Raw genomic sequence first — 14,439 nt, forward strand, 5'->3', positions numbered from 1 at the left:
TATCTTGTCTCTATTGCTATGGGAGGTGGATGATGATTTCTTTTCTTCCTGTCAGCTATCATAATCTATTATTGCAGTCTCTATACACAAGTTATGAATTAAGCTTTCACCCTCACCAAATTAACTGCTTTCATTTTATTTGAATGTATATGGATGAAAGGTTAGGCAGTAAATCATAATGGAATGTCAATACGACTACGATTATTGTGACTTTGAAAAAGGCAAAAGAACAAAATCACTCAAAACTGGACAATTTTGAAATTAAAAAGAACAAACTGTAGCTGCAATGATTTACATTGGTTATTTAGGATTATATTACTTCCAACTTTTCACAAATAATATTTCTCCCTTCTTTTTCTTCAGAAGAGATTAGTTCCTTGTTGAGGTTTAGTTGTAGGGATATTAGTCACACATCAAGTAGCCATGATTCAATTTTGAGCCTTGACATTGAACATTGGCTGACTATTTGAGTCCAAGTGGCATCACACCTGAGCTTGATCCAGACTTCAACTGACATCCATACATGTGCACTCGCTGTCAAGCTTCACCTTTGTCCCTCTCTAGACCCTTCCACCATATACAAGGCTCAAGTGAGAGTGTAATGGATTACTTACTTCTGGCCTGGATGGGTACAGCCATAACAACAATCAAGAAGGTCAGCACATGCAAAATAAAATAGTTCACTTGATCGGTGCCCTCGCTAATGAAGTCAGAATGTAGTTCCTCCTCCATCAGCACACTGTGACTGAACTCGTCAAGCTCACTTCAAGTACCTGCCTCCCCTGTGGCCAAGTTCCCTTCCAAGTCCCTCACCCATTTTGACCTAGACATGTACAGCTATTCCTTCATTCTTGCTGAGACAAAATCCTGGAAATCCATACCTAACAATATTATGGAAGTGCCCTCAGCATGAGAACTGCAGCGATTCAAGGAGAAGGACCAAATATAATCTTGTCGTATTCGCCAATGTCCTCAGAACAATTTTTTTCAAAAGTAACACTTGCCAGATGACAATCGAGAAGGTCCTGGGTGTGTGCTCAGTGAGCTCAGACTATGTACAGTGTTCTTCATGCCACTCAGGTCTGCATGAGCTAACTCAGCTTAGCCCTGAGACATCCTTAATCTGTATGGCTTAGCTACTCATGGGATAACCTAGCTGGAGCATTGGTTGATTATTGACAATATAATTACTAGAATTCTCATATTGTGAAAATCATTTGTATATAATATTTGATGGGTATTAAAATAAACCAATGGTTTAAATAATTATGTACCCAGTAAATATTTGTAAAACATTTGGACTTTAATGTTTGCTTTATTATGCAGTGCCAGTGCTATTTGAAATAATGCTTCATGTTGTCAATGCCTCATCCAGTTGGATCACTAGCATTAGGTTTTAATTTCCAGAGCATCTTTTGGCAACCAAATTACCAAAACAAAACTAGCATAGGCACTTTGTGTTCCTCTGAAGGCCTATTAATTTTGACAAAGACAGTAATAAATGAAATCAAAAGGGGAGAATTTAGGCTGTTATCAAAAGGAATGTATATCCTGCAGTCCTGCTGTGGCAGAGATCTGACTCTCAGCTTCAGAAAAGGGATTGATGACAAAATGATGAAACCGTTAGCAGTTCTGGGAGACTTGCTGCAGGGGGCACTGCAGGAACAAAAAACAGTTGAACAGGTTTTCAGAAACCAGAACCACGAGAGAGCAGTGTTACCAGTGAAATCAGTTATATATTGCAGAGCAAAATCAATTGTTCATTAAATTGCATTGACCAAACTGATAACCAAACCTCATCCCATAACGCTGCAAAGTGAATTCTTTCTCAAGGCTCTTTCAAACACAGGCCCCACACAAGTTCCCCATAACAAATCCTTTCGGGAAAGTCAGTGATAATTTTTAGGCAATGGCCAAATTCATCATAACCAACAATTATTTTAGTCATTTTACAAAATATTTGATTAAAAAATGCCCGAATTAAATTTGCACTGAACATTCGGTTAGGGAAAGGAATATGGTACTTTTAACCTGATGAAATTTCATTGTTTGCCTTTGATTTCATATTGTACTTTTGCTGGTTGACGGAATTTGACTAACTAATAAGGTTTTGTAGTCAAATATGATTATTTTTTCTGCTATCTCAACCTATATTGGTTGTGTGCATCAGCATGACTGAGGGTAATAGCTACCCACAGTGGATAAGGGATCTTACATAGGCCACACAGTGCTTATTGAAAATATGTTGTTTTTCATTGTGATTTGCTTATTATTTCACAATATTTTATGATTTCAATTAAAAACTGGAAACTTATTAATTAGTGTTGATAATGTCGGTATTAGGACCGTTTCTCTTTTTAATATATATTAATGAACTGGACTTGGGTGTACTGATGATGTGAAACTCAGACATGTAGCAAACAATGAGGCAGATAGTAAGGGATTTCAGGAGGATATAGACAAACTGGTGAAATAGGGAACCACAAGACAGGTTAAATTCAATGCCGAGAAGTGTGAAGTGATATGTTTCGGTATGAAGAATGAGGAGCAGCATTATAAAATAAAGGGTGCATTTCTAAAGGGGTGTAGGAACAGAAAGATCTCGGTGTATGTACAGAAATCCTTGAAAGTGGCAGGACAAGATGAGAAGGACGTTTTTAAAAAAGCTTATGAGATCCTTGGCTTTATTAATAGAAGAATAGGATACAAAAACAAGAACATTATGCCAAATCTTTATGATACTGGCTAAGCCTCAGCTAGAGTATTGTGTTCAATTCTGGGAACCACACTCTAGAGAGGGTGCAGAAGAGATTTACTCGAATGGTACCAGGATGAGAGAATTCAGTTATGTGGAGAGACTGGAGAAGCTGGGGTTGTTCTCTTCGAGCAGAGAAGGCTAACAGGAGATTTGATATAGGTGTTCAAAATCATGAATGGTTTTGATAGAGTAAATAAAAAGAAACTGTTTCCAATAGCAAAAGTTGTTCGTAACTAGATTTAAGATGTTTGGTAGAAGAACCAGGGGTGACATGAGGAATTTTTTTTTCACTCAGTGAGTTGTTCTGATGTGAAATGTGCTGCCTGAAAGGTTGGTGGAAACAGATTCAATGGTCGCATTCAAAAGGGAATTGGCCTCTGGTCAGCACCTTCCCTGCAGTGATCTGGCTGACATTTAAAGAGCAGCACACAAGCAATTGTGAGGATAAAAACACATCTGTACCATTTAGCAACTGGGGTATTCTATGACCATGAAAGCAGGGGTAGGATCCATTTTGCCAGATCCACTTTTGATTTATGTTGTGCTCAATCTTTCTGCTAGCTTTTTAAAACAATCTAATGGTCTCTTGCAGAAAATGTGAGAAAGCAGCATTATAATATGGAAATTGAGTTACATTATCCCGCTGGTGAATTGCAATCTTCTCATTGAGCATGTATTGAGAACATAGCTGTCTATAAAAAATTGACAATAAAGGCCAATCTTAACTGTTGGAGTTTTCATTACTCTTAAAATGGGTGTTGGATTGAGTGCTGCTGTCTATTTGACTTTTTTGAAGATGGAAGAAGGATAATTGTAAGGCAGCCTTATTTGTACCAAAAGTAGATTGCTTGCACCCAGACATCGGTGTGTACAGACTCAGGCATGTACCTGACAGCAGATTCGCAAGGGATACAATGGATTTAATTGAGCCATCTGCTGTCAGCCTTGACTCAGTGAATAACACTCTTGCCTCTGAATCAGGAGGTTGTGGGTTCATAGTCCTACTCTAGAAACTTGAGCACATAATCTAGACTGGCACTTCAGTACAGTCCTGAGCAAATGGTGCACGGTTTGAGGTGTCATCTTTTGGATGAGAAGTTAAACTGAGGCCCCATCTTCCCTCTCAGATGGGCGTAATAGATCCAATAGAACTATTTTGAAGAAGAACAGGGTATTCTGGCAAATATTTATCCCTCACCCAACACCTAAAGAATCTGATTTGTTCATTTATTTCATTGCTGTATGTGGGATATTGCTGTGCACAATTGACTGCTGCATTTCCTACAGTGACTATACTTCAAAAGAAGTACTTGTATGAATTGCTTTGGAGTATTGCTGAAAAACTTGGTAGGATGCTAGATCAATCAATCCTTCCTTCTTTCCTCTTCCTTCCCTTTCCTCTTCCCTCCCTTTCCTCTCCCCCTTCAGTTCGTGCTAGCAATCTTTCTTCTCTTAAGTCTGCATTGGTCCTATCCTTCCTATACTCCCCTCAATCCTTACAGCGAACATATGAACAATGACGAACAGATCAATCCAGCATGTCCAACATAATCATAATACCTTGTGATTCACAATGTATAAACTCCCCACCCCAATAAAAAGCCATTTGATCTCCTGGGAGAGGGGAAAAACTGGCCAATTTGGGGAAACATCTGGGAAATTCTTCCCCCACCAATCTAGGTGAGCAAAACCAGTCCAGGAGATCACTGTCCCTCTTAATTCTAGGCAGAACTGATCTCCACCCAGCCATAAACAGTTGCAATTTTCACTTGAATGAATTCACTAATTAGATATCCACTGGATGAGCCAGCAGCCTGTTTCAGAGGCCCACTATTTTCTGACGAAAGAACCAACTCCTGACATCAACTTAGATCTGACCTTATACAACTTCAAGTTGTGACCCCGGTCCTCCTTAACCTATTTAATTCTGTCAACTCAAACATAATTTATTCCCTTCATCATCTTATAAGCCTTGATCAGATCACCCTAAGTCTATACTTCTCGAAAGTGTAGAGTCCCAGTCTATCTTGATAACTAAGATGCTTTATACTAGGAATTAGTCTTGTTGCCTCCACTGCACCCTTTCCAAAGTTTCAATATCACCCACCATGTGAAATGACCAAAACTGCACACAATATGCCAAGTGAGGCCTGACCAAGGGCTTGTACAAGGACACGACAGTATGCATTGCCTCATAATCAATTGTCTTACGAATGTACTCCAATGTCCTATTCACTCTAGCTATCGCTTCATGGCATGTACCTTTAGAGATGTATGCACTAGAATGCCCAGAACTCTTTCTTTCTCCACCTCTTTAATGCTTTTCCCTTAAGCCTGTATGCATGTTGAGCACTCGCCATGCCCACATGTCTGATTTTTTTCAAATTAAACATAGTTTGCCAGACATAAATCCAATCCCTCAACAAGATTTGCCAGATGTTTTTAGGCATCGTCTACAATCCTGACACTTGCACAGATCTTAGAGTCATTTGAAATTTTGCAGCTCATGGTCCCAGAAAGTACATTTAGAACATTAATAAAGTCGTAAGGAGCAACAGTCCCAATACTAACCCTCCTGGACATCAATGCTGATTAGTCTCCAAACAAATTCAAATTCATCTATAAAACTAATGCTCCTAGTTTCTACTATTTGCTGATACTTAGTGGATCTCATGAGAATTCTTATTCACAGTATGCAGCAGTGTCAATGCTGTGGAACATGAATAAGGAACAGCACTGAGCGCAGGAGCTGGATGTGGCACAGGGCAAAGCGGGCATTAGGAATCTGGGGCACACAAGTAGACAACGCCCTGAATACAATAACAGTCATCAAACTTGAATGGTTGGTATTTATTCAGCAAATGACTGCAGTTAATCATCATGCTTTCTGCATTGGGCTGGCTGATCTCAAACAAATTGTGATAAAGATGCCAAAATTTATCTCCACAGCCCTGGCGTAGGGAAAGGAAAGTTCCCAGGGTGCAGCTCTTGATCTCTATTTAGTAAAATAGTAACAAGTAGCCAGGGTTCCAGGCCCTTCACACTACCTAATGACTAATATATGGGAGAGGTTAAGGTAGGACCTAACTGTGAGATGTCCCATATTTGAATAGATTCTCATATAAAGAATGGCCATTGCATCGAGGTAGTGGAGGGCAGCCAGTGCCTATGGGACCATTGCCTCATCATAACTCATAGCTTAAGGAGTGGAAAAGATTGGAGAAAATTGAAGATCGGAGAAAAAATAGTACACTTATCTTGTGGTTTCCTCTCTCTAGAGCAGTCTATTTCTCAAAGCAATAATCGTACATGTGTAGCCCATCTCCTCTGAGAATCAACTGTAAAGTGAGCCTACTTGCACACAAAGCCTTCACCTTTATCCATTACACTGTGAGCATTTGAGAATTGTGTGAAGTAGCACTTTGACACTGTAATTCTGTATGATGCGTCTGTTCCTGGCAGCAAAGTGGTCTTATTCAGACACACCATCTTGGCCTTCTACCTCCATCAAATATCTGTCATTGTTGCCTAAGATAAGTGAACAATAATAATGCTATCTCATGCAAGAAAGAACAATCAACAAGGCACTCCTAAAATCTAAAAACCCGAACCTAATTTTTAAGTGACCAAACTGTTTGCTCTGTAACTATTCAGGAAGATAAATGTTCCCCATTTTTTTCTCCTGCACTCAGGTATGAGAATGTTAAAAGCAAAGGAGTTATCTGCCAAACCAACGGCACATGGCATCTTTCCCCCGAGGAATGCAGACCATGGCACTGACAATCACAGGTTAGACCTTCATTAAGCAACTGCCTGGGAGCAAGTGTTCATCTAGAAACCATCTGTCTCATCCTGAATTAGGAAAATGAGATTCATGGTTGCAGCTCAGCAAATTGCTTTCTCTCTCTTGTTCTCTCAATCTTCAGTCTTCTATTTCTCTGTCTATTTTATGAATGCTGTAATCCTATTGTGGTCATTGCTTCTCTGAAATTTTTTGCAACAAATGCACTAACCTAAACACGCTTATGTTTCCTTACTTCCTCACTGCCTAGCATAGGAACAAAGAAATATGAGAACAGAAGTAAGCCATTCATCCCCTTTCAGCTTTTTGGGGAGGGAATTCCAGATTTCTACTACACTTTGTATGGAAAAACTGCTTCCTGACATCATCTCTGAACTGTCTAATTTTAAGATTGTTCCCCTTTTTCTGGATTCTCGCAATAGTAGAAATAGTTTCTCTCAATCTATCCTACCAATTCCTTTAATCATCTTAAACACCTCCATTAGATCATCCCTTACTCTTCTATACTCAAGGAAATACAAGCCTAGTCTCAAGGAAATACACAAATACTTCTTGATCATTGCAAGACAGTAAGATTTATCTTTGCCTTATTCCTATTCCTTTCAACATTGGTGATATTGTAAATGACCGCCCCCATCTCCAACCTCCTTTTCTCTTCAAAACTCTTGAATGCCTTTGAAATCCGTGCCTGTCTTTCCCGGAACTTCATCTTTGAATCCCTGCAATTAGCTTTCTGGCCCTGCCACAGCATTGAAACGGCTCTTATCAAATCTTAAGCAAATGACATCCTTTGTGAATACAACAAAGATAACTATCCCTCCTCATCTTTTGACACAGTTGGTCACACCATCCTCCTCCAATGCCTCTCCACCCTCCACCATCGTCCGGCTGGGTGGGACTCCATGCCTGGCTCCATTTTTATCCATCTAATCGAGGCCAAAGAATAACCTGCATTTGGCATCTCTTCCTGCTACCACATCGCTATCTCTGGCGTGCCCCAAGGATCTATCCTTGACCCCTCCTCTTTCTCATCTGCATTCCATCCCTTGTCCACATCCACAACAAAAACTGTGTTTCTATAACACCTTTAACATAATAATATGTCCTAGAGCCATAGAACCATAGAAAAGTTACGACACAGAAGGAGGCCATTCAGCCTATCGTGTCTGCATCGGCTGAAAAACTATCCGCCCAATCTAATCCCACCTTCCAGCATCTGGTCCATAGCCTTGCAGGTTACAGCACTTCAGGTGCATGTCCAGGTACCTTTTAAATGAATCTGAGGGCACTTCACAGGAATATTGCAAAACAACATGATCTTGAAGCCATTGTCTTCCGTCCCCGTTACAAATTCTGTTCCCTCCTCGCCACAGACTCCACCCCTATCCTTGACAACTCTTTGAGGCTAAACTAGACCATTTGCAATCGGTGTTATATTTGAACCCAAGATGAGCTTCTGACCACATATCCGTGCCATCAGTAAGACCACCTCAATAACATCACCAGCCTTCACCCCTGCCTCAGCTCATCTGCTGCTGAAACCCTCATCCATGTCTTTGTTACCTCTGGACTTGACTATTCCAAAGCATTCCTGGACAGCCTTCTACTGTCTACCCTCTTTAAACTTGAGGCCATCCAAAATTCTCCTGCCCGTGCCTCAACCTGTACCAAGTCCTGTTTACCTATCACTAATGTGCTCGCTGACCTACATTGGTTCTCTGTTAAACAACACCTTGATTTTAAAATTCTCATCCTTGTTTTCAAATCCCTCCATGGCTCTACCCTTCCCTAAACTGTAATCTCCACCAGCCGCACAACACTTTGTGATATAAGTGCTTCTCTAATTCTGGCCTCTTGAGCATCCCTGCTTTCAACCACTCCATCATTGGTAGCCTTGCTTTCAATTGCCAAGCCCCTAAGATCTGTAACTCCTTCCCTAAACCTATCAGCCTCTGTCCTCCATTAAGATGCTTCTTAAAGCCTACCAGTTTGACCAAGGTTTTGGTGATTTGCCTTAATATCTCCTTAAGTGGCTCAGTATCAAAAGTTGCTTTATAACACTCCTGCAAAGTGCATCGGGACATTTTACTTTGTTAAAGGTGCTATATAAATGCAAATTGTTGTTGTTACTGTGCAATTTGGATGGTGACCCTCACTTAGCCTTCTCAGTGAAAAAATGTAGGTATACAGATATTCAGCTATGTTTCCATATAATCTGCAGATAAATAAAATGGAAATCTTTTCTTTTGCAAACATGCCCATTCAGTGGAGACAGATGAGTGCAGGAGTATAGTCAATAGCATCCCGACACAGCCTAAGATTGTCTGAAAAAGAAGTTTTGTATGATCCTCAGTAACTGATGTAAGAATGTTTGAGAAACTGAAGAAGTAGCTTCCTCAGCTAGAGCAATGAATTGTGAAATCACTTCGCATACTTCTGTCTGACTGCTGTATTGATTATTTTGCCAGATTCCAAAGGTTGCCAGCAGTATGCTGTTATGACCAGGTGAGCAATATCTAGGGGTCTTTTGCTATCTTTACCTGGTCTTATTGTTACAGGGTTTAATTTTTACACATTGTGTTTTGAGCTCCCCTTTGTGTGAATCCTTGTTCACAGTTTCCAATTTAAGGCAAAAAAACTGAGCACAAACAGACTTTCTTTGGTTTCAAGCAGGAAGATGAAATTTATTAAGCCTTAAACTTAAACTCTAATACGGTTCACGCCTATGGATATACGATGTGCTCACGTAAGCAAGCACACGCGATATAAGCAGAAGAAAAAGCTGAAGAAAAGATAAGTAATACAGTTTGAGGCAATATCTTGTTACTGTTTCTCGAGCTTGCTGTAGTCCTTGATTGAAGATATGGTCTTGAGTTTCATTGGGGCCCAGTATTAGTCTTAAGCCTTGTTCAAGTCAGAAACCTTTTCTCTCTCTGAGTTTACGTGTCGTCAATGGTTTCCGTTCCCTCAGAGATGAGCAGGCAGACAGTCAGGCAGGAGAGGAGATGTTCTCAGTCCATAAGCACATGGCGTTCTCTCTCAATTCCCTTTGTTGAGAGTTCAAATTCAAAAAAAAACTCTCAAGGTGCCCAGCAGGTTGGTCATGTGACTAGCTCCTTATATGGAATAGTCTCTTCACATCCTTTGTTGGAGGTTCAAATTTCTCTGCAACAGCCAGTTAGCCATATGACTAAAACTGGTCTGACCACTTCTGTGTATTGGGGAAACAACTGCTGAATCCCCATTGTTTTAACGTTGTCTGTTACCATAGAAATGTCTTTCTGGTCAGGGCTTGCAGTTCTTAGATTTAATGTTCATCTGGTGAAATAATATGTGCCTCAGTCTTGGCAGGTGGGGTTTACCTGACAATGGTAAGCAAGAGCAGGAGCCACTTTCAATAATATGGGCAGTATGTAACTAATGGAAACATAACACTCAAAATCCTCTGCAATCAGGTCACAGAGTCTTTGATATTTGAACTTAAATCCACACTAATAATATGTGTTGGCTCAGCCTGTGAAACTGACATACAGTCTGCAGCTACTGAGGATGGCTCTGTTTCAACAGTTCAATCATAACCAAAAATGTCTGCCTGCCATTTTAAATAACTATTACTGAACAGTTGTGGCAGTATCATTGTTATATTGCTAGGGTGAAAAAATTAGCATTTCATTTCTCACAATTAACTGATATGATTCCAACAGAATTGAAAGCTCTCTGTCCAATGCATGAGCAACCAAACACAATACACACCAGCGTATGACATAGCTGCAGAGCAGAGACTATTCCCAACAGCAGTCTCGGTACTCTGAGAACTAACATTTCCTTTCTGTCAATGGTTTATTAAATCATATTGATATATTAACAAAGCATCTGTACTCTCTTTTGCCCAGTACTATGTGTGATATTCGTTTAAATTTACTAATACTTTAACATATATGTCAGCAGGAGACACATTGGTATATGAAGATAACCTGGAAATAGTCCCAATTGGAAACTGTTCAACCTGACTATGCTGTGATTAGGAAAATATGATGTAGTGATCCATATACTAGTAAGCCATGAATCCACTCCCATACTTCCTTATAACGAAAAGTCTGAATTTGGCCCCGCTAGCAAGGGAAGGTACTAAGAAGAGATTGGCACTCCCCCACAAGGTGGTTGGGATATTAAAGGGTACAAAAATATGAAGCACACTTATATTTAAATATCGCAGGTATAATGCAAATCAATTTGGATCCATGCATTATCTCACAATTAAAGTGCACTGCATCTCCTTCCAGGAATTGTGTGCAAACATTCCTGATTAGATTCAGATTAAAATAAATGAACTTTAAGCAATTGTACCATGTTGTACTTTTGGAGGCTAAATGCATTTAAATTTTATAAAATAAGAAATATTTTAGTGACTAATTTGGTTCTGACTTGCATGGAACCATTCTAAATCTGAATTGGAAACATAACAATTCAACCAAATATATTAAAATTGCTTACATTCTGGCTGAGTTGGAACTCAAATTCAATTCCTAGGTCTTTCTCCACTTTAAGTGGATTTGAGCAACAGAGTGTCCTTGTGTATATGACCGTGTGCACAACTAAAACTTTATTGAGCAAGCTCATTGTGCCTCCATAATATATGTGACTGTTTCTCTTTATGAGCAGCTTCTTGATAAATGCTAATGTATTCCTTTCTGATCAATTCGCACTGACTCCACATCGCATCCTGTAACCTTTATCTCATTTATAACATATGCATGTGTCACTGGCACTTGAAATATGAGCTTCAAAAATGGTTGGAGCATATGGTATTGTTAATTAGCATCACTGAAGTTAACCTCGTTACACAGACCACAGAACCACAGAACAACATTAGCAGGTGATGTATATTTGTATCTGTTCCTGTAACTAGTATTCCTTATTATTGACCCACATAACACAGGCTTCTATTTCAAGATGCTCAAAGATCAGATTCATGTTATGCCCATTAACTCTGGAACTACAACATTTTTCCCTATGGCATTACTGTGTGCGATCGTTTGCCTTTATGCCATATCATTTCTCGCCTGTTCAGTGATATAAGCTTTTTTTGATGTTGCAATCAGTCAGTAAGAGGCATTGATATTATTAAAATCTTTCCAAAATGATACCTTTTATGTTTACTTAAATGCCGAACATCTTCCAGTATTCAAAGAATGCCATCATCAAGCTCTTTGATAAAATTTAATGGCATCTATAACAGTGTTAAGATGCATTAGTCTTGTCATGAAGTTCTTTGCATTCATCCTGAAAAATTAATGCCACTGACACAGACTGATTTGGCTGTCCTTGGGAGAAGGACAGAAACATTGCAGAGTATTGAAGCACTGCCATCATTCAGAATGTTAAAAATATCTCAGCAGCATTGAAAAGTGAGGTATCTCAAAGCTGATAATAGTGCAAGGGAGGGATTGTATGCATTTTCGATGGCAAATATTTTAAAGTCTGTCTCACGAGGTTAATGAAAACTGATGGTGCTGTCTTTTGTTTTGTTAGCACTCTAAGGATTAGTTAAACGTTTAGATTTTAAGAATTTGTGTTGAGCTCTGCTTGTGAGTTAAACTTTCGGATTTTGAGAACTACCTTCTTTCTCAATAATACCCATAAAGGCCCACTTCCCCGACAATCTGTGAGCTGTACCTCTCCATACCAACTTACTTCAACAGCAGTAAACTGCTTACTGGCTTTAACATAAAGAACCTTTTTGCTCAATGGGTGGTAACTGATAAATCTTTGGAATAAATACTTTGCCAGGAATGGTAACTGTGGCAAAAATATTAATGTGCAGATGCACTTCTGTGCTATAATGTACCGGTAGCATTTTGAGATGTTTGTTAAATTTACTGCAGAAGATATGGATATGATTTACGTTGATGTATTACTTTTAAGTTGTATGTCAGAGGAGCACAGGGATCTGGGAGTACAGACACGCAAATCACTAAAAGTTGCTATGCAGATTAATAAGGCCATAACAAAAGAAAACCAAGTACTAGGGTTTATTTCTAGAGACATAAAACAGAAAAGTAGAACAATTATGTTAAACTCACATCAACTTGGAGTACTGTATACAGTTCTGGTCACCATATTATAAAAAGAATATAGAGGCACTGGAGAGGGTGTTAATAACATTTACAAGGATTATAACAGAATTGTGAGGTTATACTTGTCAGGAAAGAATGGACTGGCTGTCTCTTTTCTCCTGAAAATAGAAAGTTGTGGGGTGACCAAATAGAGGTCTTTAAATTTATGAAAGGTTTTGATAGAGTATTTCCACTTGTTGGGAAGAGAAACTAGAGGCCATCAATAGAAACAATCACCAAGAAATCAAATAGGGAACGCAGAAGGAATTTCTTGACCCAAGAGAGTGCTGAGAATGTGGAACTTGCTACCACATTCTGTAGTAAAGATGAATAGAGCAGATGCATTTAAGAGAAATATAGATAAGCATGTGAGGGAGAAGGGACCAGAGAGCTATGCTGATAAGAGTTAGATGAGGAAGGATGGGAGGAGGCTTGAATGGAGCACAAATGCCAGCATAGACTAGTTGAGTCACATGGCTTGTTCCTCTATTGTATATTCCATGTATCTCTATGTAATTCTCCATGTTGAACTCAGAAATGTTTAAAAATGCACTCTGCAAAATGAAGCAATGAAGCAGGATATGAATATTAAAGTGAGTGGAATGTATTCTGCCTTTGAACCAGACAATAAGGATCATTACGTCTGTCCTATTATCCAACCCAACTCATTGTGTTGGGTTACCCTAGTTATTTTTGAAGAAAAACTAGAGATATTTGCTTGAAGCCTCCACCTGGGGTGGGGGAAGTGGCCAATTTGATTGGCATCTCTTTTGGCAAGTCCTTGGATAGTGAAGTAGTTGGTCTCAAATCATCAATTTCACATCTAGAGAGGGGACAAAAGAGCTCAGTTGGTAAGTTTTGCAGAGTGTGACTGGTAAGGGGCCTAGGCAATCTAGCTTATGTGTAGAGTGCAACAAGCTCAAAGAAAGCCATGCTCCAATTAATAATAGGTGTGACATAAAGAAGGTGTTGCTTAGCACACTAAAAGGCACAGTATTTTGTTTACTGCAACAAAGGATGGAAATTTAGTTGAAGATAGAATTTGTTTTATCTGTTCCTCTGTACATTCACTTTCTGACTGTAAAATAGAGTATCTGGTTTATTCTCAATAAAATGTTGATCAGTGTCAGACTTTGCTCAGTGTTGGTACTCTCAACTCTGAGTCAGAAGGTTATGGGTTCAAGACCTGCTAGGTGATACTTCAATGCATGTTTGGGAGTTTTCACAAAAGTACAATATTTCAGATGAAATGTTGAACATCTGCCTTCTCCATTGAATGTAAAAGATGACATGGTACTATTCGATGAAGGGCAGGAGAATTCTTCCAGTGCCCTGGTCAACATTTAACCTTCACCAACGCCATAAAAACAGACTGGCACTTCCATATCTCATTGATGTTTGTGATTCCTTGTTGTGCACAAATTTCAAAAGTACTTCACTGTCTGTAAGCATTTTAGGATGTCCTGATGTTATGACAGGTGGTTTATAATTGAAGTCAGTGGAAGTGAAAACCAAGCAGTTTCTATAAGAGGTGGCCAATCCACAATGCCAGTTTTATACCCAGATGTAGTTAAAAATCTACCTCCAAACATGACAAGTACAGTGGTGACTAAGAAGATAATCTTGTGATAATTAAGAACAATTTGCCTGACTATGTCGAACATAAAAAAAACTTCAGAAGAGAACAAACCAAATGCTTTTGATATAAGTAACAATGCAGCTAATTAGATGAAGGAAACAAATCAATTTGATATTGTGATCAA

General features: G+C 39.2%; 1 long non-coding RNA gene across 1 annotated transcript in view; it reads right to left on the reverse strand.

Annotated features, from left to right (window-relative positions):
* The window catches only part of LOC137377929 (uncharacterized), a 60,648-nt gene that overhangs the window by 17,077 nt on the left and 29,132 nt on the right, over positions 1 to 14,439 (reverse strand). The gene's annotated exons all lie outside the window — the stretch shown is intronic.

This window comes from Heterodontus francisci, chromosome 15 (assembly GCF_036365525.1).
Source record: "Heterodontus francisci isolate sHetFra1 chromosome 15, sHetFra1.hap1, whole genome shotgun sequence".
Lineage (NCBI taxonomy): Eukaryota > Metazoa > Chordata > Chondrichthyes > Heterodontiformes > Heterodontidae > Heterodontus > Heterodontus francisci.